This window comes from Prenolepis imparis, unplaced genomic scaffold, assembly GCF_030444845.1.
Source record: "Prenolepis imparis isolate NDT839.2.m4 unplaced genomic scaffold, iyPreImpa1.0 SCAF_3, whole genome shotgun sequence".
NCBI lineage: Eukaryota > Metazoa > Arthropoda > Insecta > Hymenoptera > Formicidae > Prenolepis > Prenolepis imparis.
In genome coordinates this window covers 11,195,727-11,223,462 of record NW_028141161.1, presented here as the reverse complement: position 1 = coordinate 11,223,462, position 27,736 = coordinate 11,195,727, and the positions used below count along the sequence as shown (strand labels likewise).

At 34.1% G+C, this 27,736-nt stretch overlaps 1 protein-coding gene across 2 annotated transcripts in view; it reads right to left on the bottom strand.

Moving 5' to 3' along the window:
- LOC145934586 (nephrin) overlaps positions 1-21,946 on the bottom strand; it is a 223,454-nt gene extending 201,508 nt beyond the window's left edge. Inside the window, exon 1 of one of the 2 annotated variants that reach the window (XM_083035178.1) lies at positions 21,908-21,946. The gene's annotated coding sequence lies outside the window, so the exon portion shown is untranslated. Of the gene's footprint in view, positions 1-292; positions 895-21,907 lie in introns of those variants that run through there. The other variant, XM_083035177.1, reaches the window with a different exon arrangement.
- Between the last annotated feature and the right edge of the window lie 5,790 nt (positions 21,947-27,736).

Genomic DNA, 27,736 nt, shown 5'->3' with positions numbered 1-27,736 from the left:
AAAAATGCATTTAACCAGTCTTGCATTATAGAATTAAAATAATTCGAAAAAAAATATAAAGAGGAACGAAAACACGCACACACATACATAAATATAAATGTGTGTATATTATAAAAACGAAATAATAAATTTAACAGTGGAGCACGATTAAACTCATAAGAGCCACACCTCTGGATAATCTCCAGTTTTTCATCGAAGAGTTCCACACATATATTTGGCATTATACAAACGACTACTACGAGATTTGCGTCACGAGCAGCATCACGAAGATAAACGGAATTAGGATCGTTACCTGAGCCGTCAATCCCTTAACACTCGATCAAAACGTACTGCCAGTTGCAGCTTGCACACGCATTATTACACGCATCACGGCATCACCGCGACAGATCGTTCCGGCGCCAACGTCCCCCGTCGTCTTGGAATGACGTCGCGAACACGTGGTGTCACGGGCTGTCATCGGCGGTCGCAACGATCTCCAACCCTCCCGCCAACACTATTCACTCGATCCCGAAAATCATCTCCTCGCCGCATCGTCCTCGAGCGTGCATCGCAGCATCGCGCACTAATTTTATCGATTCGGAGCACCGATAATCACGCACGATTGACTTTTTTTTAATCGTTGATTTTTGTCATCAATCGGGAGGAGCACCGCCTATGTCACTTGGCGAACAAACACTATATCAACGGAGGAATCAAGACCCAAGGAAGATCGTCACTCGATGTCACGATAGAACGAAAACTCGCGCGATCGTTTCGCACTCGAACGGGATCTTTAACACGTGTTACGCTTTTCGATCGGTAGCTACTCGAGAAAATTCGCAACAGATCCGAGGATTCGATCCTCCCGCGCGATGAGCGATGCGCGCGCGTCGAGCTCCGCGATGTCACTGGATGCTGCGAGCGAACTTTCGCGCACGGACAAGCGTCCGCCGACCTATTCCCTTCCCCTCGACGCTATTTCTCTTCTGCCCGGTCGGGGCGCTATCCACCCCACATCCAGACTCACTCCCCATGTGCCGACACCCGTGCTTCGTGCAAGCTCGATAATCTTCGTGCAAGCTCGTGAGCTTCAATCGAGATACGGGGGTGAGAGTGCTACGGGGATAGCAGGATGACCAGAAGGCAGTTTAGGAAAGAGGGAAATGCGCTTTCGTCTCGGCGTGTTCTCGCATAAGCACGAAGCGATGATAGAATGAACTAATATTTGTATATATCTAAATTGATATGCTTATTTTCTTGAATTTATATAAAATAATATAATTATGTTAATTTTTAAAAAACCTAATATAAAAATAAAAAATTTTAATGATTGACTAATTATAAATACATTGTTTAATTTATTATATAAATACTATTAAAGTGTATTTACAGTGATTAAATTAAATTACTCTGTATTATTTGTATAATACAAAATTATATAAAATATATAATATATAAAAATTGTATTTATGTGTCTGCTCTTTTTTGTCTTCTTTTTCTTTTTTGTTATATTAAATTTTTTTATAAAACTTTTAAAATATTGAATCAATTTCTGTTCTTTTTATGTAAATGCCTAATCATTCCTTATCGTATATATAATATTTCTTAAATCCTAATTTTTCTTAAATCTCAATTTATTTTCGATTTATTAGATTGTTAAGTCTTTATGAGACTGTTCGTTGTTACTTTCTCTATCATTAAAAAAGCAAATAGAGAGATTTGTAGATATCAAATATCAAAAGTTGACAAAGTATTTCGAATCATAATTCCATTTTTGAATTAAAATCATAATTAATTAAATCTATCAGACCTCGATTTGAAACAAATAGATTCGTTGATAGACTTGAAGTTATGGCGGGTGAAAGAGATAAGAAACACGATGCGCGATAACTTCTTTGCTTCTAGCTAAGGCAATTACTTGACAGTAATTAAGATTGCCTGCCAGATTTAAAACTTACATTTACGTGAATGATAAATGTCGCGAAATAAGTACAAGCTTCATTATTCATATATAATTTTCTTTTCTAATATATTAATATTTTAAATTATTTATTATTATTAATCATAAAAATATAAAAAATTGACTTTATAATTTTTGTAAAAAATATATTTAAAAAATAAAAATATTTTTTATACAAATCTCAATGCTCAATGTGAATGAAACGATTTCCATCTGATTCTATGTCCGTATTAATGAGGTTCAAAAATAACACGGATTTCAATAAAAATGTCATATAGAAGCATAAGCGGATTTCAGTCAATACACCAAAATGGTCGACATTTTGATAGACATGTAAATTCATCGTCGTTTCGAACCGGTTTATATATCTTTCAGCAATAGCGTGATCCATCCATCGTAATCGCCACGGGATTATCATAAACGAACACATTAAGCGCAGAGAGAATACTAAAGCCCTCAAAATAGATTCCATATTTGAAACGTTCAAATAAATACGATTGAATAATGATCGATAGCTAAAAGCACTAATCCAGATCCATTTGCCGTTGACTATTCTCATTGTTTTAATTTGTATTATAATTCATGAAATTCAACGCAAATTAGACGCATTACAAGAACACTACAAGTGTATATGCCCGAATAATGTTTTAACTTTTTCACTACTAATTTGTTTTTCTTCTATAGAACACGTATAAAATGAAATGAAAAAATCAAGATTGTGTGTCATTTGCCTATTAAATTCTTTCTCTCTTTCTACAATAAATTTTTCCAAATAAATAACCCAAAAATGTTTTTAAAATAAAAGTTTATCATTTTCTTGTTACTCTGAAAATCTCGAGCGAAGCAAACGAAGTATTTCATCCTGACCCACTTTGTAGATAGCGTGCATCGCAGGCGTGACGAAAAACTTTCTTATCTCTCTGACGAGCTAATTTGTGTTATAATCACTCTGGTTTTCGAATCGCTCGAAACGTGCAGCAAACTTCGGGCGGACACTAACGAGCAAGTCCGTCACTCGTAATTAGTGCTTCCCAAAACTTAGTAGGAAACGTCGACTGTATATACGATTACGGGAAATGCGGATAGGCATGAAAGCCCGAAAGGGAACTGTCTTGTCCAGATGCGACTATGTATATAAAGTAGCTCGTTAAACGCGCGCAACAAGAGGCTAATTATCGTATCAATTGATCGGTTGTTAGATGTGGCTCATCGTTGAATGAAACAGTTGCAGTTTGCGCGGTTCTAATCGCAATCGCACATACGACAATTCGTCGAGAACAGTAAAAGCGTTTGTATGTACATACGTGCGAGTCGAATAGGAATGCACGCTAGCTGATGTCCTGATGTTCTCTGCTATTTGCTATTAAAATCGAGGCGATATCTCTCTCGTAGATCTAACTGCAATATCCGTAATAGAGACACAAGTAACTTCATTCTGACGCTACAAATCGTTTGTATTTATATGATTGGCTGCGTGAGACGTGAGTCGGAAGATATGAAAACGATGCTGTTTTCTCCGCAGTGCAAATAAAATTGCCGCGTGTTGAAACATGAATTGCATCACGACGGCATATTGCGATTGAAGTACAACAATAGTACGGTGAACTCAATTGACAATTGCTATGTCTATGTATGTGTGTTAGTCGCAATTATTTTACAGTGTTTCTTCGTCTAACATAACACATTCTCAAAATGCAATTATATTTTTTATTTTATTTAAACGGTGCTTCATAATTTTAAAATACATCTCTTAAATAGATCTCTCTCTCTCTCTCTCTCTTAAATAGATTTACCTAGCCGTCTATTTGTTCATTTCTCTATTTGCCCTTTCAATAAAGCTCACACACAACATCACGCTGTCACGTCCAAGTGCCACCGCTGCGGTCAATTCGGTAACCGGAAATGATTGCCAGTTCGATATATCCGAGCTTGATATCTCTGATCAAGACGACACCGAAAATGCAGTCGAGCAAGTGCATGCCAACTCGATGCACTCGAAATATGCGTACGCGGACGCAAATGCGAAAACATATTCACAATCTAGATGTTATCTCGTCGAACGAACGTGATAGGAAATCATAAACATGATGCAGATAGAGAAAACATATGCGACGTTCACATTCTTGAGTTATAGAGTATTGAAACATATTATTTGAAATATATTATTTATTAAAAATATTTTTATTTTAATTCATATTTTTTTATTATAACATATATATATATATATTATAATAAAAAAATATGAATTAAAATAAAAATGTTTTTAATAAATAATATATTTCAAATATATATATATATAATATTTATATAGAAAAGAGATAATTATTTATAAACTTTAGACTATTATAATATTTAACAATACTTTTACATTTTCAGTTACATTCGTCATATTGCTATTGTTTCCATCTTTATCTCAATCATATCAACATCGCACTTTGCATCAGTTTATCTGTAATATATTATATTTTGATATATTATGTGACACAGAAATTGACAATACTTATAGCAAATTTTCGCGATATTTTGACGATGTAACGCACAATCGCGCATGGCAGTAGCTTTCTGATTTCCGAAGACAAACTTCATTAATTCTATTTCAGGCAGCTTATGCATTTCCATTCGCAGACATAAGCATACATATATATGGATGCTCGCGAACGAAGTAAATTCATACGTTCCGCTATGCCACATCATGAAAATGCGCGAAAAGTAAAGCCCTTAACTTGTGCGTGTACAGAATGTTCGCTAGTAATCCTTCCTTTATAAGCTTAGATGAAACACTCGAACGTTAAATCATTGCGTCACGCTATGTGCTTGAGAAACCTAAAGAATTTCTTCATGTTTCCGAAATTCTGATGAGGTTGAAGTCAGTCAATACTTCAACTTGTCGAATATCCAACAAATAAAAATGAGTTATGTGTATATGATCACTTTAAATGCATTGTTGCATAAAAATATTTCAAAATTAATCTCCAAGAATAAAGAGAAAAATAATCAAAAATAATATATTAATATCAATTAATATCGCAATGTTTTAAATATTAATTTACGAAGTATCATGAGTATATATATCGCATAAATACAATATATTTTTTCAGATTGCATAAACGTGATAATTTTAATGAATTTTAATCATAATAAGTATTAGTCTGTTACAAAAAATGTTTAGTTAGGAGAGAGGTTTTGAGATTCTAATAAAATAATTTTTAGAGAAAATCTTCACACACAACACACACACACACAAATCTTCCTATTTATTGACGTGAACATTTTTGATTCGAATCAGCTGATAGATGGGTCGATTGCGACGTCATCGTGAGTAAGAAGATCGTATCTCGGGCAAAAATCTCTCTACGTTTCAGATTTTCTGATTGAAATCTGAAATCGGTTAAAAGAACCTCGCTGGGATACATCGATTCCTGATCGTGATCCCCTACCCATGAGAGCAGCGATCTCTCTTACCCATCCGATTCGGACGGCTAAATTATATTCAGATAATTTGACTCCTTCCAAATCCCACGTGCGGTCGCATACGAAAAGATCCTGACGCGCACCTAGGACCGTCCTAGGATCCGAAGGAGACGATCTTACCGAAGGTAGACATTTTACTTCGGCGCCGTCGACTTCGTAAGCGCTCCCGAAGTCCTCGCGGTAGAAGGCGATCGGAATCCTGAATCCGGTAAAATCAGCGAGGCGAAAACGCTCGATACGGGAAGTTCGAACTCTCGGTTTGCGAGAAGTGTGAGAGAAGAGTAGAAATGGCCGGTGGAGAAAAGTGGAAAAATAGCGGACGTTTGCGCGCGAGAGGAAATAAGGGTGTTTGCGAGAGAGAGAGAAAAAGAGAGAAAGAAGGGAAATTTAACAATCGAACACACGCAATCGTTATACTTCTCGTTCTAGATTGTTCCCGCCTTGCTCTTGGCTAACGTTAAGTTTCTTGATAGCCATTACTTTTCACGAGAATACAATCGAAAAATTCGACGAACTCACATTGTCGTCGCTGAAACATTCCGTTCCAACACAGAATGCAATTATTCAGCAGATGAACCATTTGATCGTTCCGATTATACTACATGGCTTTTCATACGCACGCCGCTTTGTCCTGTTTTGCTCAGGTCTCACTTTTCTGATCGCCTTTGTACGCGAATGGGAATCGTTCAACTGTTAAAGCGAGAAATTATTTTCGATTTTTTTGTTCAGAGTCCAATAATTGGAATCTGGAGCGAATGTTTCTATAGTTTAGTTTTTATCGCAACTTTTCTCTTCAAGTCAAGTTATTTTAAACTGACAAATATTTTTAATGATAATATTTTCAACTGACAATATTTTCAACCGATAATATTTTCAACTAATAATATTTTTAAAACTAATCAATAATGCATGTTATGCAAAAAAGAAATTATATTTAGGTAAACGCAACACAGATTCAAGATAAGGAGCGATTGTTAAAAATATTGTTTTTAATGACCTTTTAATGTTCTAATATTAATATTACACATTAATATTATGTAATTAATATTAATTAAATGCGCAATGTATTTGAGATAACATGTTTTCAAACAGATGCAAAATCAAGCCCTAAATTCCTCATTATGCAGTTCACATTTTGCTGTCAAATAATTCAAAAATATCGCTCTCTTTTATATATATCCTGTATTAAGATAAGGGAAAACTTGAAAAGATAAGCAGAGTTTGCGATATAGAAATCTACAACGTTAATTCCACTTGAGAATCTCTCGACAATCCAAAGAAACTCGCGACTTTCTGCACATCGTTTCCGCACCGAGTACGACAACATAAAGTTGTATCATCCTGCAAACATCCTCGTTAGAGAGTGTGAGTCCTCGGGCGGGGTTCCTTAACTTAGCAGTCGCAGGCGCGCGCAAAACTTGGCGAGATATATTCTTCGACCGGAAGTGACGCGATACTCGTCATTATCACGCACGTTGAAATTGTCGTAATGCGCAGCGAGAACGCGAATAAACTGCTCCTTCTAAAAGGAGTTCACCGCTATGCGACGAGACACGATGCAATAAGCGCTTACTACTTCTGTCGCGTCAAAATTCCCGGAGTTCCGTTAACTCCAAGGACTTATTCTTGGTGTGCAAGTAGAGTGACACGAGCTTTATTCCCGTCGCGCGACTTTTATTGCCGGACCTACGTGATCCCGAAGCCTAAAGAATAAATGATGGACGTACGAATTTTCGGTCGAGATGCGATTCCTCTATCGAAGTTACAGCAACGACAAAGATGATAAACTCGCGAAAAATCAGATCGGTTAAAAAACCTCACATTATTTAATATTCTTTTACTATACTTTTTATAACGCTGTTATTAAATACTGTACATATGAGCATATCTCATATTTGATTCAGTTCAGAAAATATTAATATATTACATGTTATTTCTATACATTCATTTTTGTCTTTTTGCATTTCAGTATATTCTAGTAAAATTTTTGCGCTAATATGATTTTAAGAGAGATTAAATATATAAAGATATATAATATGTATAATAAAAACTCTTCTTTTATTATCGATATAATGTTAACTCGTACGGCACATGCATTTTATGTTATCACGAGAAAGAAGTGAATATATACGCGGTGCAATGGAGCTTTCATAGCCGAATGCATGTTCGCCACGCGTTACGATCCATAGAAATTTTTGCGAACATTACGGCGACGTTCGATCATAATACGCTTGTATGGTCCGGAAAGAACGTAAAGACGCGTATCGCGAAAGCAAATGGGCAATCGATTACCATAATACAGTGATTCCGGTGCATTCGACGGAAATTCCGTTGTATATCGATAAACGGGCCATCGATCTATATAAAGAATCGATTGGATTAATGCATATGATACACGGATTGCAAATTCGACGCGATTTCGCGTTATTGTTTTTCCTGAGCTTCCGTTATTTTCTTCCATCTCGAAAAATAATTTAAATAAACGAAAAAATATATTTTAAAAAAATAACTGCGCAAACGTTCAACTTTTTAATCCATGCTCGTTTTATTGTCCGCTATGCGCGGACCAATCATGAGACATGATACATTCATAAATGCTTTTTTAACGGTATCTTTTTAATCCATCAATTTCTGCTTAATAGAAAATTTTAAAACAAAAATTCCAATATCATTAAATAAACATATCGCAGTGCAGTCGGCAAAATTAAAATTAAATTTATTCGTCGAATGATCAACACTCAGCCAGAGTGCGCGGCATAATTATCGTAAATTCTCATTCTGCAATTCATGCTTTGGCTCTTTCACTCTCTCTCTCTCTCTCTCTCTCTCTCTCTCTTGTACACACACACACTCCCTTTCTGTCTCTCTTTCAGTCTGATGATAACCCCGCTATAAATTGAGACAGATAGATCTAAAGGCGTATCGAAGAACGGAATGAAGCTATGTGAACCTAGCACCCGACTTTTTAAAAATTAATTTTTTAAAACGGAAAATGATAGCATTTCGTTTGTAGTTGTTTGTAGTAACAATAATTTCGTTTGTAGTTTTATCAATTAATAAATAAAAAAAATTTTTTTAATGACTCGCACCCGACATTGAGATATCGCAAATCCGCTTGCGCAATCTTCTTTAGAATCGTTTGTAGTTGTTTGTAGTGATTTTCCTTTTGTTTGTAGTTGAGCGGTTCAAAAGTTATAAACAATTGTTTATTCGTCCAAGAGGTAAATTTGTTAATTTTAAAGATATCGCAAATCCGCTTGCGCAGTCTTCTTTAGAATCGTTTGTAGTTGTTTGTAGTGATTTTCCTTTTGTTTGTAGTTGAGCGGTTCAAAAGTTATAAACAATTGTTTATTCGTCCAAGAGGTAAATTTGTTAATTTTAAAGATATCGCAAATCCGCTTGCGCAGTCTTCTTTAGAATCGTTTGTAGTTGTTTGTAGTGATTTTGCTTTCGTTTGTTGTTTAGCGGTTCAAAAGTTATAACAATTGTTTATAACTTTTGAACCGCTCAACTACAAACGAAAGCAAAATCAGTACAAACAATTACAAACGATTCTAAAGAAGACTGCTCAAACGGATTTAAAAAATCTTAAAAATTGACAAAGTTAGCGATTGGATGAATAAACAATTGTTTATAACTTTTGAACCGTTCAACTACAAACGAAAGGAAAATCACTACAAATAACTACAAACGATTCTAAAGAAGACTGCGCAAGCAGATTTGCGATATCTCAATGTCGGGTGAGAGTCATTTAAAAAATTTTTTTTATTTATTAATTGATAAAACTACAAACGAAATTATTGTTACTACAAACAACTACAAACGAAATGCTATCATTTTCCGTTTTAAAAAATTAATTTTTAAAAAGTCGGGTGCTAGGTTCACATAGCTAAATGATTTTTATTGATCTTTACGGTCCTGGTATCGCAAATCTAAGTAGTAAGTCCAGAGATTGGTCAGCCCAATCACACCTACGTAGTCGGAAGTATACGAATACGTTGAGAGCGGCCGCAAGGCAGAGACGCGTGTAAAAATATTTAAAATAAACGAAATTTATATAAAATGATCTTTATTGATCTTTACGGTCCTTGTATCGCGAGTCTAAGTAGTAAGCCCAGAGATTGGTCAGCCTAATCGCATCTACGTGGTCGAAAGTCGCGAATACATTGAAAATGAGGTGGAAACGCGTGTGAAAATATTATTTAAAAAAGTGAAATATATAAAATGATTCTTTATTAATCTTTACAGTCCTGTATCGCGAGCCTAAGTAGTAAGTCCAGAGACTGGTCAGCCTAATCGCATCTACGTGGTCGAAAGTCGCGAAATCATTGAAAGCGAGATGGAGACGCGTGTGAAAATATTATTTAAAAAAGCGAAATATATAAAATGATTCTTTATTACTCTTTACGGTCCTGTATCGCGAGCCTAAGTAGTAAGTCCAGAGACTGGTCAGCCTAATCGCATCTACGTGGTCGAAAGTCGCGAATACATTGAAAGCGAGATGGAGACGCGTGTGAAAATATTATTTAAAAAAGCGAAATATATAAAATGATTTTTTATTACTCTTTACGGTCCTGTATCGCGAGCCTAAGTAGTAAGTCCAGAGATTTGTCAGCCTAATCGCATCTACGTGGTCGAAAGTCGCGAATACGTTGAAAGCGAGATGGAGACGCGTGTAAAAATATTATTTAAAAAAGCGAAATATATAAAATGATTCTTTATTAATCTTGACAGCCCTGCATCGCGAGCCTAAGTAGTAAGCTCAGAGATTTGTCAGCCTAATCGCATCTACGTGGTCGAAAGTCGCGAATACATTGAAAGCGAGGTGGAAACGCGTGTGAAAATATTATTTAAAAAAGCGAAATATATAAAGTTATTCTTTATTAATCTTTACAGCTCTGCATCTCGAGCCTAAGTAGTAAGCCCAGAGACTGGTCAGTCTAATCACACCTACGTAATCGAAAATCGCGAATACATTGAAAGCGAGGTGGAAACGCGCCTAAAAATATTATTTAAAAAAGCGAAATATATAAAATGATTCTTTATTAATCTTGACAGCCCTGCATTGCGAGCCTAAATAGTAACCCCACAGACTGGTCAGTTTAATTGCACCTATGTGATCGAAAGTCGCGAATACATTGAAAGCGAGGTGGAGACGCGCCTAAAAATATTATTTAAATAAACAAAATATATAAAATGATAGCTATGTAAACCTATAGCACCCGACTTTTTAAAAATTAATTTTTTAAAACGGAAATAGCATTTCGTTTGTAGTTGTTTGTAGTAACAATAATTTCGTTTGTAGTTTTATCAATTAATAAATAAAAAAATTTTTTTTAATGACTCACACCCGACATTGAGATATCGCAAATCCGCTTGCGCAGTCTTTTTTAGATTTGCGATATCTTAATGTCGGGTGCGAGTCATTTAAAAAATTTTTTTTATTTATTAATTGATAGAACTACAAACAAAATTATTGTTACTACAAACAACTACAAACGAAATGCTATCATTTTCCGTTTTAAAAAATTAATTTTTAAAAAGTCGGGTGCTAGGTTTACATAGCTACGGAATGGATGCGATAGATTATTATAATACGGCGATTCTGGTGCATTCCACGGCGCGCCCCGACTGCGTAAAACGTGAATTCATGTGCGGCCGAGCGCGATTTAAGTCGTCACGGTATTTACATCCGCTTATTTGTACCGATAATTCGCCTGTGCGCGTTTCCAAACGAGCGAGCGTTATTCCATGTGATCGGCGTCGTGATCAAAACATATAAGTTAACGGTAATAATTAAATAATATAGCGGAATATGAGGCTAGCACGATTCGTGAAACGATTTTTGGGGAGATTTTTCATTTGCGAGAATTTATGTAAAATTCAACAATATAATTCGTACGTGCAAAATTGTAGAACGCTCAAAGAAAAAAGTTATGTAGCTATTAGCTCCTGTTTCCTTTTTAATAATATTACTTGTACAAATAATAGAAATATAAAATTATCTAAAATTTATCTTCGTGTTATTTCAAACCCTCCCAGTAAAAAAAATTTAAATTAATTCAACACACATCTCTGTACTCCTTCCGATAAAATCTATCATTCATATAAATTGTTTTTTTTCTGCACTGTTGTTTTTAGTAAAACAATAACTAAGTTCAATTATAAAGATTAATTTCTAAGTATTAAGCTCATAAAGCATTAAATTCATTTCCATAAATATTAAAATTAAATTAATCTAGTCCCATCTCTTTTTAAGAAATGAAAATAATAATTAAATGCCATTTAATTTTAACTAATATTTTTAAATATAAATCGGTAATAGATAGGCTATTCGAGCCGTACGCGGATGTCGGTGCGTCGATTTCAACGAAATAATATTTTTAAATATTAATTAAAATATAAAATATATATATTTTATATTAAATAAAATATATATGTGTGTGTGTAGCATTTTATTACAATTAAAAATTAATTTTTCATGGATAAAGGAATTCTTTCGTTAATTATACGTAAAGTTTCGTTATATTACAAGTTTACATATGGCGTACTACTGTCAGACACGTACGTATGTTTTCCCATAGATATCATTATACGCATAAAGTACGAGCTCGTACTACATGTTCGCCTGTACGTTACACGCGCAGTAGCCGAAGACATTTCTCATTGTCACACGGATATTCTCGGACCATCGAATCCGAGGGTCGCTTTACTGTTTTCACAAGCTCTTGCTTCCCCTTTTGCATCCCGCCATCATTTCGTAGGATTTCCGTTTTATTCTAGACGGATCACATTATTCAAACAAATTAATTTTCAAATCGTATCCATGAATCAAATTTATTGATGTTCAGGCGTACCTATTTTTCAGTTCAGTAACGATTGACAAAAAATAAAAAATATTTTTCGTAATTAGCCAATACACATAGGTACCTTAAGATTATTTGACAAAGATATCTTTAAATATTTCAAATTTCAAAAAAAGTGACAATTCAGAAAATAAGAAAATAAGAACAATTAATTCAAACCTTTTCATATAATTTTACATTTAATTATCCGATTTTAACATTGAAATACAAAGAGAACAGAATTACCCATTCACATATCATCAAATATATCAAAATTTTCTATGTCACGAGTCATAGGAACATTTCAAAATAGTCCCGCGGGGAGAGCTGACAAAAAGAGCAAAGCGCATTTTTGTGGGATATGGTTGCGACACGCATGAAATGTTATGAAATTTTCGACGGTTTCCACATTTTATCTGACCCGATTTCCGCTGGGGAATCAGTGCAGAGGAACCAGGCAACAAATTCTTCCAATGCAATTCTTAACGTAATGCGGAAGTCGCGTGGCGGTAAAGTCGAAGCGTACAACTTCCGACATGCTTCCTCAACAATGAAATAAAAGTGTGGATCTAACACGCGTCACGGCAGTTAGCGGAAAAATATTTTTGAATTCTTTCTTTCACGATGATATCGGATTCAAGATTTTCCATCGTTCACACAAGTCGCAAAAATTGATCTGTTTAGAATTTAAAAGAACTCACTTATTTATGTCTCCCTAAGTTTTCAAATCTTTAATCTTCTAAATTGTTAATTCGTTATTTCTATATTGCAATTTAACATAGAAGTCATGAATATTAATTTATTAGAAAGATAAACATTTTTAATCACAATTTATTTGCAAATTTTCTAGAATCAGAAACTGCTATAGATTTTTTAAATTAAGTACTATTCATACAATTAAAAACGTAAAATAAGTTTTTTTTTAATGATACGTTTAGGCCATTAAAAAAAGCTCCGCTTTACAAAGACTTAATTTATTCGAGAAAGGTAAATCCGATGATGCTTATAAAAACATTTCCGATAAACAGCCCTTTTACTAAAGAAGAATCCCTCGCTTGCGCATTCTCCTTCTAACTCGACCCTTGGAACATTCGAGCAGGAATGGTGTAATAAATCACCGGATTCTTTCCAATAACTGCCTGCACATCGATAAGAAACGGAATAAAATTCCACCTGAGAAAGCGCGAGCATAAAATTAAAATATATATCCTGCGTATTAATAAATTGTTCTCCGTTGAATAAATTTTGCTGATGACTAATAATTCGAAATTCTTTCACGAAATTTCTCGTGTAAGCATTTTATGTCATTAACTTTTTCACAACTTCTTGACACAAAAAAATTAACTATTATGATTAATCTCAATTATTAATCTTAACTATTGTATCTAGAATCAAATCTATTATAAAAAAGAAGAATAAAGCGAAAAAATCTTATGTCCAGTTATTTAATACTTTAATTGAAGTCAAGAAATTGAAATATTAGATAATGCTTTAATTAAAAATTGCCTAAAAAAAAAAAAAACAATGCAACGGTGAAATCGACGACAATTCGTTGATCTTCTCGACAATCGTGGTCTTCAATTATGTCATTCTTGTGTTCCCTTTTCGGTAAATTCTGACATCTCATCTATCATATTCGCGAATAGTTTTCTTTCCACCGGAAATTTCGTGATCGCTTATTGATTTATCAAAATCCTTCGAAAACAAAATTTTAAATGCAAATTGTTATAAGCGAGAAGAAAATGCAAAAAAAAAAGAATACGTTGCATTTTCTTGATTTGGTAGAAAAATAGAGAAAAACGAAAAAAATCTCTCTCCGATATTTTTATAAATATAATACTAAAATTGCACTTTTGTATATATAATAACGTGTGTACAATAAATTATTATATGTATAAATTTCACTACCTACTAGATAATGAATTAAATGCATTATGTTATTTCAAAATAAGAGAGAAAATATTACTATCTTTACGGCCAATTATTTTTATTTTTTTCTATAGGAAATTACGTGCCGTAATTTGCATCTGTATTATATTTATTCATTGTATTGCATTTTACTAATTATATTGAGAAATTTATATATCAGAAAGAGATGTATGTATAATAGTCGCATTAGCTTATCATATATATTGCAAATGCTTGTTATGTTATGAATACTATGTGCAATACAGTTATACCAATCGTAGCTCAATTATGAACAGTAACAGCAAACATTTGCACTTAATGTGAAACACGGTCTCCCCTTTTAATCAACGAGATTACATAGAGTTCACAGAGTTCAGAAACTACATCGGCGAAGTTTTATCTATAAATTCGGTCCTTATACCTGCTCTGCTTATTAAATCAACTTCATCACGAATGACTCGGTTGAATCACGATCTTGGTTCCTGAGTTATTAATCTTTATGTGAAAGAAGAAGCTGTGCAATATCCAAAATGAGAATTATAGTCAAAGCTACTTTTATAAAAGCAGCATACTTAATTTATTTGAAAAAAATAAGAAAGAGAAAAGAGAGAAAGAAATTATAATTTGTATTTCTCGTCTTTATAATATAGTATATTCTATGTCTCATAAATAATATATAAATCATTCATAACATTAACGATCTTAATTATACAAAAGCAACTTCAACGAGAGTAATTTTCCGATATAAAAAGAGAGACTCTCACTTACTTGCTCTTTATTTATTATTCAACGAAATTCTTAATTCATTATTATAATAAAAAAATGTTTGCACTTACAGAAGTACGGTTAAACAAATTGAAATTTATGATATTATCAGGAAACCTTTTACGTTGCCTTTTGCTAAAACACATCTCTTTCGCGGAATAAAAAAAAATGACAATTCTCTATTCTGACGTCACAGACGAAAATTGCGATTTCCTTGCTCGAGAAAACGCCTTCCGCCTGATTTGGCGAGGAAATGCGAGTAGCGCGGCGCGTAACGCGCGCAAGACGAATCCGCGCATTGGGAGATTGAATTCCTTGTGGAATAAGTAATCCCGGGAGCCAACAAAGAGAAAGTCCGGAGGCGAGGAAACGGTAAAGCGGGGACAGTCGTCTCATAAGCATCGTTTGTCGTCGCGTTCGCCTCGAAATCACGCAGACAAATTCGCACGAACTCGCAGTGTCTTCGAGCTCGCGCGCTATCAAAAGCATTACGTTGTGTATTAAATCGAGCATTACGACGAATGTCGCGAAAATGGAATTTTGCGAGATAAGCGCGCGCGCACGTTTGCGTGAGTTTTGAGGAGTTAAATTGCTCGGAAAATGAGTAATCTCGCGAATAATGGAGAACGCCGGAAGTGGAAGGGAAGAGAAGAACGCCGGGTAACGTAAACATTGTGCTGACTCGAGTTTAATCAGAAGGAGCCAAATGAGCCTCGGGTCAGCCCTCGGCAATCGGGCAACAGGGTTTCGTCCCTCTCCTCGTAGGAATAAGGAACGATGCTATGGATACTGTTCCCTACCGATTCGTATCTGCCCGGACCAGATCGAAGAAGGGCTGGATAAGGGGGCGGAGAGAAAAGAGAAGGCATTCACCAACTTGGAAACTTTGGGAATTGCAACCGACCTACTTAACTTTCATCTTAATTGATAAAAAGAAAAATAAAACAAGACTTTTTTTCACTCAAAACATCCAAATCGATTATTGTTGTAGACATATCCGCGTTCTGTAGAGATTCATTTTTATATAACAACAATTAACGGAAGAAAGGAAATGCTAAAAAAACTGTCATGAAAGTTTGCAAAAGTGTAATGCGCGACATCAAAAGTGGCGAATAAAGTTGTACATTATATATCTTGCAAAACTCCTCACCGGTTTTTCCAATTTAATAAAGGCGTTGATAATTATTTTAAATATAAAAAAAATTAAATTATGATTAAAAACATGAAATTGTTAGAATAATCTGTATTCTTTAAAACTAGAATATGAATAATTGAAAATGTAATTCATAACTTATTGCTTCATAAATATAAAAGTACAATATTTTAATAATTTAATAAAACAAGTTCACATTAAAAAAAAAGTTTCATATAACATATGCAATTCGAGAAAATTTAAAATTAGAATTATACAATTTATTATATAATAAATATAATTTTCTGATTTCATTATCGAATAATATTGTATTACTTAATGCAATTATAAAAAAATAGATTCAATTTTTTCTACGATTTACATATTCTTTTAATTTATCAAATAAAAAATTGCGCGTATTCAGAGTAATTAAATATTTATTATATAGCTATAAATTTCTTCTGTCAATATAAAACCTATATGAAAGAATGAAAATATAAATTCAAAGTAACCTTAATGATGTTATTTTGATTACGATATATAATGCAATCAGACTAAAATAAATCTTTTTAATACACAAGAAAATAATGACGAATGTAATGCATTTATTATAAATAAACTCGCAATGCCTAATTATATACACGTCGTAAATATCAACGTCGAACTTTTGCGCAGCTGATTTAAGCAAATGAATTCGTGGTATAGTGCGCGGACTCGTGGAAATTAGCATTTTGATGATTCCGGTTTTAAATGTCCATAATTGATTAATCACCGCTAATGCGAAGCGCCGGCGTGCGTGTCGTTATCCCTTTTCTACGTAAATTCCGCTGACAATAATGCAGTAACAGGATCTGTTTATTCGACTGATTACGAGCGAAACAAAACAACTCGCTGATTGGTGGTTTTCCCATGTTTTCCCGAGTAAAAAGCAAATCTCCTCGGCGTAATTGCGATCACAATTTACATCGATCGCTTGCATTCGCAATGTAACGAGAAGCTCGTCGATATTTTATATTTATTATACGTTAAAGCCTCTCGTATATGCGAAAATATAAAATAGCATTTTTGCATCATTAAAGTTTATAAGTTCAGATTTCGTTGCTGAATATTCTTGAAAAAATATGTATATGTATCATACAAACATCAATGAAACATTATTTTAACATTAATTACTGGAAATCTGAATAATTGTCGACTGATAAAAAAATCTTTATTCATATATACGGTAATAGAGCATATATTATATCGAATATTCAAGTAATATGCCACGTGTTAACTCAGCAGATATCATTCCAGCGCAACAATTCTCATCCTCCGCGCGAATTCACAACTCTGAGAACATTCGTGAGAATTATCCCCCCGAATACAACAGCGGACCCTCGCAGGAATATACGCAGTGCGAAATGCGAGTTTATGCTTCATAAATAAACCGGCAGATAAAGTCGAGAAAGAGAGAGAGAATACATATGCGTGTGCCTTCTTTAGCTGCTAGTAATTCCTGGATATTCACTTTCGAGGGTGCACCGCGACTCATTCGATGCACGCGAGATTCTTCTCGCGAGCGTAGCGGCGAAACCCGACGGAAACTTTTACCCTTAATCGTGCCGTATCTCGCGCGACTACCTCCACGAGCATGCAACAAATCGGCTTTAAGACGTACGCCATTATAAAACAGGCTCCGTGCTGTATCCGGTTTGCGTGCGACCGACACAACCGCCTCACCTCTCCTTCTCTTCAACCTGATCTTTGTCTGTGACTTTTAAAATATGAGCGATTTAAGGATATGTGGAAAGATTGAAAATTTCACGTTTTTAATCAAAAAAAAGATTGTCGTCGGAAAGTAATCGCGAATCTTAATAAAAATCACACGGGCAACGATCGCCCGAGAATGAATAGCGTTGAATAAGAGAGACTGAGAGATAAAGTAAAATATTCTTTAATTTTATCTATATGTTATCTCTAATTTTTAATTAAAATAGTTTTAATTCCACTCACGGTATTATAATTTTTAAATTTATGCTCACATCTTTATGTTTACTTGTTAATTAAAATTAATTCAGGGCACGAGTTTTATTACATTTACGTTGCTAAAATTAATAATAATAAATTACGACGGATATATACATTATCCCTTTATATTCTCTCTCCCTCTCTATTTCTCAATTTCTCTCTTTCTCTCCTTTTTTAACTTTACAGATAGAAAGAATAAGATTTTTTTCTCTCAATATAAAATTTTATCGAATTATTTGTTTTACTTTTCATGCAAAAGGTATAACTCTTTTTATATCAAGAACTTTAATTTGAAAAAATCAAAAGGAAATTTATAACGCTTTAATTTGAAAATTACAATTTTGCAGCTGTGATTATTTTCCATTCAGAATGCAATATGTTCTATAATACTAACAGATTACATTTTTCTCTCCTTTCTATCCTTTTCGTTCGTTTTCTCTTTTAGCCTCTTTTTTTATGGGTCAGGACTGGAATTACGCCACGGCATAGATGCATGCCTAAAGTGTGTATGCATTCTTTGATCCTGGTTTATGCGCGGCGTTGGAAATAGGTGAATCTATATGTTGCTCTCTCGCGCTCTCTCGTGCTCTAAGGTATGCGGGGATTTTAATTTCACTCGAAAAAGAGAAGTAGTATACTTTAAAGTGCACAAAAGGAGTCGGCTCTCTTCCGAGAGAAATTAGTTTTGTCGAGCTCTATCTCCGGCGGCGGCAGCAAGCTGCTGCTGCTTCTATTGCAGCTGCATCCGCGAACTGATATGAACGCTCCTAGTAGCTCAAGATGGTGTGGGGAGGAAAATGCAGTTTGCTGTTATGCGAAATGAATTCTCACTATAATGGCGCTTATTTAAACTAGAATTAATGCGTTGTCCATTGTTCGCGATTAATTGCCAACAATATGCGATTTATTGTTTAATGATTATCCGCGATACATCGGGGGTGCTCCGTTATGCAGAGTCAAATTTAATTTCAATCTTTGCCCGCTCCTCGATCCATGATTAATACATGCAATTTTCAGGCAACCTCTATTTTTGAAACCATTTTTCGCTTGACCAATTTATGCGGGCACTGTTAATCGATGCGAGGCGATTCTCTTTTGAAAAGCAAGCTCGATGCCATGCGTCAATAAAGGCAATGCCCAATTTGCCCAATTTTTCATAAACGCTGCTATATTTTGATAAAATTTTCCAATAATAAATTGCGGTAAAATAAGTCACCGATAAACATTAAAAATGCTCAGTATACAAATCAAAATTTAAAAATGTGTATGTTTGTTAACTTATTTTAGTCAGAAACTTGTTTTATTATCTTGTATCTTTAATAAAAATAATAAAAATGTCAAATTGTGTTTATATTAATCTTTAATTATTCCCGATATTTATTATGCATTAATTGCTTGCAAAATGTCTTTTATACATATAAATATATATATTTTCGTCATGTTCGATGTTATTGTATTTCTATTATTTATATTTTTTTACATTAACGTATTATTAATTTTATGAAAAACATGATGCTAAGGAAGAATATGTAATAATGATGTGCAGGAAAATGCAAGGTATAAATGCATTTCTCGCATACCATGCTTCTAAATGATGCTATTCAGGCACGTTCTCTCAAATACGGCCTATTTCCAGTAATTAAGGTTTGAAAACTTTTCATTTTCAGGTCACACTAAATATTTAAGGAATTTTAGCACGCAAAAAATGTTATCTACACATCTTCCCGCTTTTTTCACACACACACGTTCTTTATTAAAATATTTAATCGTAGCATTGCCAAGTACAAACACAATTTCCACATTTTATATGTATTATACGTGATTTGCCGAATAAATATACATATAAGCCGATTATTAACATTGAAAATATTTTAATTAATTTTTATTTTAATTTATTAAAATTTTGAAACTTTCATTTTCTTATTTAATATATATTTAATATTTTAATATATGTATGTTTTATAATATTCTAACATTTTTTTAATGTAATTATCATCAAATTTGAGTTTTTAAATAATTAAATCTTGAATTATTCATTAATTAGCCTCTTTATGCATAGATAATCTTATTTAATCTTAAAAATTTTCAAAAATTTTCATTTTGTAAAAAAGCCGGCATGTACAAGTAAAATGTAGCTAAAGAAAACTCAGCAACAATTTACCACAGAATTTTAAGTCAAGAGAAGATACATCAACCTTATTATATTATTGAATATTTTTGCATTTATAGCAAAACAATTGAAAATAATCTTGCAATTTTATCTTACATTAGCGAACGAGAAAGAAAAGAGCTATTTACGACATTAACGATCAAAAAGAAAAGGTTGGAAAAGACTCCGGAAAAATATAAGAAAGAAAGAATGGAAAAATAGGACTGGCAGGAGACTGCGAGTCATAAATCGCAGACCTCACTACACGGACGTCGAGATAGGAACGTAGTTTCCGACACGCAAACCCTGCAAAAATTTTAAGAGCTTAATCGACCATATTTTACGAGAGGAACAGCTTGTTTCTCATTAACGTTGATTATCGATGTCCGATCCCGTCAATTTTGGTTGCTGTCGCGCGCGCTAAATTTACCAGTTATCCGAAATTAGTTTCGAAACGCATCGTCATTGTATTTGAATTGTCAAATATACTATGATTAAAATTAATTATTATTTCACTGGACAGATACGTATATTGCATATATTTAAACAGCAATAGTTTCGAAAGTCATACATAGATTTAATTAAATTTAATTAATATATATTTTTTGTTTTATGTATAAAAGACATTTTGCGATAAAGATTAATGAACACAATTTGACTTTTTTATATTGTTTAAGAAAAATAAACAGAGTCAACAAATTATTTCTATCGAAATTATAAATGTTAATCATATAATATAAATAAATCATCTTTGAATAGTTTTTCTCATATTCTTATATTTATAAAAAATAATTTATGAATTTCTTGCTTTTTACGAATTGTTCCGAATTTTCGTATTTGACGTATAATCCGATTAAATGCAATACAATCAAAATTTTTAACATATTGTTCAAGATCTGTTGACTCTCTCTTTTAGCCTCATCTGTACTTCCGCAAGAAAGAAATGGCACGAAAGTTAAGAATCGCAGAGGGATTTTGTCAGTAAGATTCGGACAGATTGTCGCGTCAGAATTTCGAAATTGTGTCCTCGAGAGCAAGTCCGGAAGTGCTCGGTAGTGTAAGTAACATGAGCAAAGTTTTCATGTAGCAACGTCACAGGCGGCGGCCTATTGTAATCGTCATTGATTTCGCGACATGAAACTTCGAAGCTCTGTAACAATTTGTAAGTCCCGTAGCCGGAAAGTTGAAAAGTCGAATGGTTCCGCCACGCATTCGATTGCCGCTTCGGAATTGAGTTTACATAACTCCCTAGATTTCCGGCATGACGTCTAACCGTTGCAACTTTATCGGATTCTTGATTCTTAAATAGAGTCGTTGTATACTCCCGCGAATATTTCGGCGTCGCCATGTCGGCTGAGTTGATTTTTTTTAATCGAAAAATCGAAGTCTTTCGGCGCGGATAAATAAGAAATGTCTCAAAGTCAAAAAGTGCGAGAATCAGGGGGAAGTAAAAGGTTTTTATAAAAGAGGAATCAAACGTCCAATTTTTAGTATCTTGAATATTTCAAAAGCATTTCACTTTGTTAGATATTTATACGATTGCTTTATTAAACAGTTTAAAGCTTGCAATCTCAGACAAAGAATTTCAGAAATCGATATTTCAATTTTAGCATCAAAGATTTATTCCTTCAGAGAAAAATATAAAAAGCCAGAAAACTATTTAAAATATTTTATCAAATCTCACTCACCGATACGTGCAATAGCGCAGTTGCAGACAGCACATTGATCTGAAAACAAAATATTCAAATTATGTATATACACGTGTGTATGTATTTTAATTTGTATGTATGTATGTGTGTGTGTATACAGGGTGTTTGAAAGTCTGGAAACGTTCGAATATCTTAACTATTAAATAAACAATGCAGTTTAGAAAAAAATGGTTTTTTTTGCATACCTCACAGTTGCCCCGATGTCGCCCGATGCCTCCCTGGGCCTCCTCCTCCTCTCATGGTAGCACTCACGACACTCGCGAAAACACGAATAATTACGATCGCCCGACACTTTACACGGCACTCCCGACACGCGAAACTTTACACGGCATTCCCGACGCGACGCGTGAATCGCACGCGTATTTTGCGTACATTGCGCAATGAGAAAACTATAATCGAAAACACGAAGTAACGATTCGTTCGGTACTATTGTTGATAAGCTGCGCGCGAATTTGACTGCGAGAACCTATAACAAATCAAATACATACATTATTAGAGCAATCTTATCTCAATATACATATATAGATATAGATATCCGGTTGTCTTTATTTTAGCTTAATTAATATTTTTTTTTGCTTTTAGAAGGCAGAACTCTTTTTAGAACTCATGTAGAATTATAAATTATTTTAATCTTGATAATTACTGATAAGGAAAATGCCGTAGCACAAAGTGAGACGCTGCGTGAAATTGGTGTCTCAGTTTGTCCCAAGGCATTTTCATTGCTTTAATGGCCAGACTATTTGTTTAACTATTTGTTTAAACTATTAAGAATTCTAGAACTATTGAAAATAAAGCCAGAATTCTTAATTATTTATTTAAGGAGTTTCTATGAAATCAGACGCCAGCTTCACACACACTTATATTTTTATTAGACGATATCCTCAATTTCTTTTGTATTTCATACAATATATTTCTACAGTCTAACGAAAGAAGAATGCGAGAGTAGTGATTAAAATACGAATATAAGCGCACAGAAGAATGTCTGATTCAAAAGAGAAATTTTTCAAAAGGGGAGAAAATTCAATATTAAACCTGTAACATGCTCCGGCAACCCTAAATTTGCTTATCGTCCCTTCGCATTATTGCATAAACATCCCGTTACCGTCGCTATTCAAATTTCAATTATCATCAACGCACCCCTTAATATTCCCCCGCCAACCTTCCGCGACGCAGAAAAGGATGGGTTCGCAATAAATCGATAATCATTCCAATAACGATTGACAACGCGACCACGGCCGCGTGACACGCATCGGTTCCGATTTAAATGACAAAGAGGATTAATCGTCCGACTCGTGTTTTCATCGCACCTTCCCACCCTCAGCGGTAACCCCGGCACCGCCGCATATGCACGCGTTTGCAGTTTGCTCGATCATCATTGCTTCGCCGGGCCGACACCTTTTTCATTTTCATCGATTTGCTGCTCCGTCCTTCGGCTTTTACAGCTTTCTTCGTAATACATTCGCGTTGTTTTTTTTTCGAATTTTCCTTCGCCGTTCGACAGAACGCGTCTTCGTTCTTGTTTTTCTCGCGTCCTTGCCCCCGCATTTTTTTTATTGCCTCGCTTTTGACAAATCCTCGCAAACATCCCGTCGTCGTGGATACCGTCGCGGCCAATCGATCGCGGCTTCGAGTGACAAACGTGTCCGGCCCTATCGATGTCGGTCTGCTGCTTTTTTGCGATCGATCACCCCCCCTGCCGTCTATCATAAAGTTTGACGAGAAACAACGTTTACATGATGATCGTGAACAACGACGAGTGAGCGATTCTTTTTCATAACACTTACTATAATTTTAAGAAATCGATAATTATTTATAATCTATACTGAGAGAATTTTCTCTTAGAATTTACTCTGAAAATCATGGTAATCGTGGGACAATAAGGTATATATGGAAAGAATTTTATAAGAATTTCTCTGATTAATATCTATCACAATAAAATATAAAACATGTTTGATTAATTTTATTAAACTGCATAGTAAAATTAATCAAACTTATTTTATATTTTATTGATAGATATTATTTTTATTATGATAAATATTAATCAGAGAAATTCTTATAAAATTCTTTCCATATACCTTATCCCACGATTACCATGATTTTCAGGGTAAATTTCAAAGAGAAAATTCTCTGTGTGTATATCTATAATGCAATATTAAAATATAAAAATTTGTTGTAATTTTCGTTTATAAATCTATTGATTGCATATCTTCTCGCATTGCAATGTGACAATCATATATGTAAATAAAATAATATTAATATTTTTCTAATAATTATTCAACAATAATTTTATGGATAATCTTTTTCTATTTATGCGAATCGTGTTGTAAGTGAAATTATAAATCATACACAACGCATAATATTAATAATATGGGCAATAGAAAGTTCTTTGGATAAATTCGATAAATTTCCTACAATGAATTTCCTACAGCGGAAATGTGCAGCGGATGCGAACTCGCATATTACTATGTTGCAAATGCTGTTGTTGTTATCGACCAACCTGCAACATTGTAGCAATCTGTTAAATTCCGCAAGCGCGCGTGCACCAGACTGTTCTCAACTCCACCCTTTCCATGTATAAGAATTCTATCCTGTTAATCGCCGCTCTTAATTTCTAATGTGCATGTGTGTGTTTCTTTTCTATTCTTAATTTCCACTGCATGAATTGAAAAAGAATATCGGCATATAATAGCATGATTAATAATATTGCTATAGTATAATAATCAAATTAATTTCAGTTGATTTTATTTTATTTTATTATATTTTAATTAAATCAACACAAAAGTGTGTATACCTCGAAAATTTAATATCGCTTTATAAGAAACAATTTCTCGACAAAGGTATAGATTTGAGATTTGAAAGAGCAGAATTGTAAACGGAACGCGGCGTCGTATCACACTCTGTTTCTGAGATTCGTAGCAGAGTCTTTGTGGGCGGAAATCTCGAAACATTATCACAGTCGTACGTACAAGAGCGAATTTCTCAGGCACGGCGATCGACTCAAGTTGCTTCCGCTCGGCAAGTAGTTTTACCTCGACGGTTCTCCGTAAGACAGAAAGAGAGAGGGGATGAAGTTACTTCCTGGTGCACGGCGGTTCTTCCGACCGGCGGGTTTCTTCCGCACGAAAAGTTCATTCGAATCGAGTCGGGCGTTATTCAGACGGATAGAGTTTCGTCGAACCGCGAATATTCGCCGGCGTGCGGAATATTTAGGTCCTCTCCTCCGGATTTCATTCCCGCTTTAACTCGCGCTCCGCGTCAGGTTTTTATTTTTTTTTTCTTATCAATGAATACCGGCGCGTGCGTTTACTTTACAGCGAATTAACGCCGCTGTTTTTCGTGACATTGGCGCGTTAAGTGAGTCGCGAAGCGGCTTTACGCAAGGGTAAACTTTATCACACAAAAACACACGGCACAGAACGAAGCTTTCCGTATAAGATATCGTTACGCTAGTGTAACAAAAAAATAAATAGAAAAAAAGCTGCATTCTCTGTTCTTTTTCTTAATTGCTTCCCAAGATATTAAATAATTATATAAAATATCCCTTTATTTTAGCACAAACTTGGTTCCAATAATTATGTACCTCTTTCTTTCTTATTTTAAATATGACATTATATTACAAATTAATTATTATGGATGGCACGTGGAATCATAAAGTTGGGAGGAAATTCGCGTTTAAACTGACGCCGCCGCAATTTGGGCTGCAAAGTTGAGTCTCTAAAATATATAGCCGGTTTCTCGACCAACGTTCTACGGTCATTCTGAGGCGCTCCAAGGGTCTCTACAGAGTGGCGCGGAGGGACCTGAAATTCCTAGTGGAACCGCGAACCTCGAGGAGGAAGTGCTGCGGCGTACCACCCGTTCGATCCTGAGATACAGTTCGGCCTCAACGAGCTACTCGTGTTGTAACCAAAACAGTTTGACATTGACCATGGCAAGCGATTGTTCAACTATCGTAACTGTCGCAAATATGTATTTCATTACAACGCTCAAAGAGAAAGTATATTTTGCCATAAATTATAAAGTATAAAAATTCGGTCGTATTATTAAATCGTGAGATCTCTAATAATATAAATTAAATTTGTATTTTTATCATAGAATGCAAATAATGTAATTAATATACATTAATATACGAACATCATATAATTATGTATATTAATTATAATACATTATTTGCATTCTGTAATAAAAGTATAAATTTAATTTATATTATTAGAGATCTCACGATTTAATAGCACGACTGAATTTTTATACTATATACATATATAATAAGATCTATCACAATAAAATATAAAATAAGTTTGATTAATTTTATTATGCAGTTTAGTAAAATTAATCAAATCTATTTTATATTTTATTATGATAGATATTATTATTTTTATTGTGATAAATATTAATCAGAGAAATTCTTATAAAATTCTTTCCATACACCTTATTGTCCCACGATTACCATGATTTTCAGGGTAAATTCTAAGAGAAAATTCTCTGTGTATATATTTTAAGAGTGTTAAATAAAAATCCTTGTAGGTGTGTTAAAAAGAGATAATTAATCTATAATATAATGTAATATTTTTGAAATAAGAAAGAAAGAGGTACATAATTATTGGAACTAAGAAAGGCGGATTTTAAGTAATAATGTTTATACCATAGCAAGATGAAAGAATATTTTCTTTGCTATAACAAATTAATCGTCTCTGGTTTATTATGCGACTGAGGCGCAAGATGCTCGCATTGCAACTCATTCTAGACAGAATGAACCACGATATTATATCACAAGACAAAGTCAGAAAGGATTAGGATTCCATCGTGTTGCGGCTATGGAGATTAGAATCTTATTGTCGACGAATACGAGAATAATTGCAAATTCGTAATTGTTGGAAAAACTCCAGTAAAACATCTTTTAATCTATTTAATCCGATTTTAATAAATTCAAAAAAATTCGATTGCTATAAATAAGCCAAACAATATTGCAGCGATAGATACATTTATCAAATTGTAAAAAGTTCTACTATGTGTAAACTGTACTTTGATTTATCTTATGATTATTATCGTCACTCATCGCGGTAGGCTTATTTTCCGAGATCTTGACAAAGAGACAGCTCTTTGCGGATGCATTTTTTTGCATCGACTTGCAAATTGCATTAAGGCATCGATGCGCTCACGAGGAGAGTGATCCGCCATGCTACTTTCCATGCCGTGCATCTCTTAAACGGCGACGGGTTACATTGGCCGCGAACGAATCGATTTTCCGCTTCCGCTCGCTATCAGTGTTACCCAGGCCGAGAGCTGAGTGCATCCATGGACGATATTAACCTTAGCCGCGTTCTATCGGAAAGTATCGACGCCCGCCAGCCGTTCCTACCGTAATAGGGACTGATACCGATATAATTACGCCGGCAACTACTACTCCACGCGAGAAACACCGAAAATTATCCTCATCGTTTCATCGCGACGATACTTTCGCGGGACATGTTATTTATTTTAAATATTCACAATTTGAACAATAAATATTTTTTTTATTTTAAAATATTGTTCTATTTTTATACATATCTATTCTTACATGGAGAGAATTTTCTCTTAGAATTTACCCTGAAAATCATGGTAATCGTGGGACAATATGGTATGGAAAGAATTTTATGAGAATTTCTCTGATTAATATTTATCACAATAAAAATAATAATATCTATCACAATAAAATATAAAACATGTTTGATTAATTTTACTAAACTGCATGGTAAATTTTAAGAGAAAATTCTCTCTGTGTATTTTCTAAAATTATTTATTAAAAAATAATTATTAAAAGTTATTAAA